General features: G+C 40.9%; 1 non-coding gene across 1 annotated transcript; it reads right to left on the bottom strand.

Annotated features, from left to right (window-relative positions):
• Positions 1-427: 427 nt before the first annotated feature.
• LOC148041929 (small nucleolar RNA SNORD36) lies at positions 428-495 on the bottom strand. The gene has a single exon (XR_015692629.1). It is a non-coding gene; the product is annotated as a small nucleolar RNA SNORD36 (small nucleolar RNA).
• Positions 496-2,936: the final 2,441 nt, after the last annotated feature.

A 2,936-nucleotide genomic window follows, 5' to 3' on the forward strand; every position in this document is an offset into this window, starting at 1 on the left:
ACCTACAGAAGGTTACAGAAGGTTATCAAAACTTCATAACTCATTCTCAAATCATTCCAAACTCTCACAAACCATTCAATAAGCTTCCACAATATCTCATTCTTCATTAATCAATACTTCATCCCTCCTTACAGAAGACAATCAGAACAAAACAGACCAAAACAGAACAAAACAGAAGGTATACAGAACCATTCAGAACCTATCAGAACATCATAGAACCATCAAAAAACATCATGATCTTCCAAAACACAATCAATATCATCCAAAACACTCTCAAACCACTTCTAAATCAACCAATCATCCCATAAAATCAACCATTCAGCTCTCAAAAACAACAAAAATCAGCCAAAAAACAAGTCATTTCAACACTCAACATATCCCCACACTTAATAAGGAAGCGTCCTCGCGACCCAAGAAAAAAGGAATACAAGTTCAGGGAAAAGCTCAACTTTGATCTTCAATATCTTTTCAAAAAGAATCCATCCACCACGACCCCGACTTATAACCTGTTTCTGATATAAAAATACAAAGAAAGGAAAACCCTTTATACATTAACACCTCTTATCAAACTAAAAATCACCACAAATTTGTAAAGGATATAAGAGTTTGCTTCTTCGTCATCTGCATGAGCTTCAACTCTCCAACCACGACCCCATCTCTACAAATCTCCAAAACATAGCTCGTACACAAAATCCAATAGGAAACCACCACGTTCGTTTGACATACATGAACTCACAACACAAACACTAATACACAACACAACCATCTGAATGACTTCTTCAAAAATAAGAGTTTGGCATTAAAAAGCTTCCACCATACATTGGAAAGGTATCAATGAAGATGATCCCTCTTAAAAGATTGATGTTGTCGGAATCGATCCATAGATAAGGATTCATCTACAAAGTTTGTAGGAGGATTTTGGAAAAATTGGAGACAGCACATCCTTTCCAACAGGACCAGGTATCTGCTAGGCAAACAGAGGGCATGAAAATACAGTATCTCCAACTGTTGGGAATCAATGCTAACATTGACATTCATGCACAATTTTGGAATAGGCTTTGAATCAGTATGAGAGTGCCTATGCATATACGCCAGGTACCAAGCAAAGTGAGCAGTTAATCTCACTGAAGGATCTGCAGACTGTGAATATTGTTGGGCAAAATGAACATAGTTTTGATAAGCTTGACTAGAAGCTGTCCATTCTCCTGGAATTACTGGCCAATTAATCTGTGGTCCTGTAAGGCAATCATCCGAACTCCATCCCCTTCTTCTGGAAATCTGAGTATCAAAACCGTCACAGTCACTAACCAACTGAGGTGGTTGAGATATGGAAGTGTTAGGAGAGGGTAGTGGAATAAGAGAAAGTGGATGTAGGGAGGGATAAGAAAAATCATAAAAAGAAGAAAAGGTTAAAGAAGGAGTGGCAGAAATTTGGAAGGAATCACTAAGGAACGGTGTTAACTGATAAATAGGAAATGTAGAAGGTACATTAATGAGGGGTGAAGGACAGGGTGGAGAAGGGGAAAATACCCTATCCTCAATAAAGGAACAGTAAGTGAAAATAGGAATTTGAGGGAAATTGGAAGGTTGGAAAAGAAGGGGTAAAATTACTGTGGAAGTAGTTTGACAAAGGGAAATATATATAGCATAGCGGTGAGCCAATTGTTGGTAATAGAGGAGGGTAGGAACAGAAGGTCCTAAAAGAGATCGTCTATGATAGGCATCAAAGAAGGTAGCATCAAATGGATTATGCTTTGAAAGATAGGTTAAGAGATCCATCCTCAGTTGGTTAGTACTCTGTACAAAGGTAGGAGCGGTGTTTTGTCTTTGATTGAGGACCACCGAATCAATCATGGGATGCCACGAATTATCCTGACAATCAGCTACTTTGGAGGAATAACTCTGAAACATATCAGCTATGCGCAACTCCAAATGATTGACATATAGAACAGCCTGTAAGACCACATCCCCCACATACCATGCCATATCTACCTCATCTAGAATTAACAAATCTCCTCGGAGATACATGTATGACATCAACATGGTGTCTGGCGTGACAGAATCTTCAAAGAGCATTCTGACTACCTCTGTCAACAACTCAGCAAACCAAGCCCCACTCCAGCCATCCTCTGGAAAAGGTAAATCCATCGTGGAAAGCTTCATATAGAAGACCAACTTCTGTAAGTGGTAGTGGACAAAGAAAGAATGGTCTGGTAAGACATATTCCTGAAACTGCTCAAAGGTAGACCATAACAAGTCCATTCTGGACTGCAATCTTTCCACTTTGTCTTGGAATAGAGGGCACAAAGTAGCCTGTCTCTGGAGGGCAGCCAAGTCCTGCTGTGAAAGAGAAGGAATTAATGGAACAGGAGGGCTTGGAGGAACAGAGCGGGACTTTGCAAGCTGATCTTGCAACTGCTGGATTTGGGAGGCTTGGTTGGCCACTGTGTCATTAGCCATCTGTAAAGCTGAAAGCTTGTCATCTAAAAGAACTTGGAATTCTTTCGCTTCGCTGGACATCCGCTCCTTCTCTGCTGAAAGGCTAGTAACCTGTGACTGAGCCTCGAATAACTGGGTCTTCAATGAAGAAATCTCATCACTTTGGGTGGCCACCAGTTGGGTTTGCTGTTCCATTTGCTTAAATAGATCTGCTAGGGTATCCTTAGCAGAAGCTAACTCAGATGTTGCCTTATGCAACTGGTCTTTGGACTGCATGAACTCCTCATAGAAAGATGCGTACAGCTGTTGAACACAGGCTGTCACTGACAACTCAATGGAACTTTGAATATCCTTGCAGAGGAAAGGAATGGCATCTCCTGAAACGAGACTGTTCAGGGAAGGAACTGAGATCTCCAAGGATCCTTCTCTATGTGCTCGGAACAGGTTATTGCAAGTGAGATACCCAGGGAGTTCACTGCCAGAAGTAGCAGGGATAG

This window comes from Lygodium microphyllum, chromosome 1 (genome assembly GCF_053477565.2).
Source record: "Lygodium microphyllum isolate KBCC chromosome 1, Lygodium_microphyllum_v1.1.10, whole genome shotgun sequence".
Taxonomy (NCBI): domain Eukaryota; kingdom Viridiplantae; phylum Streptophyta; class Polypodiopsida; order Schizaeales; family Lygodiaceae; genus Lygodium; species Lygodium microphyllum.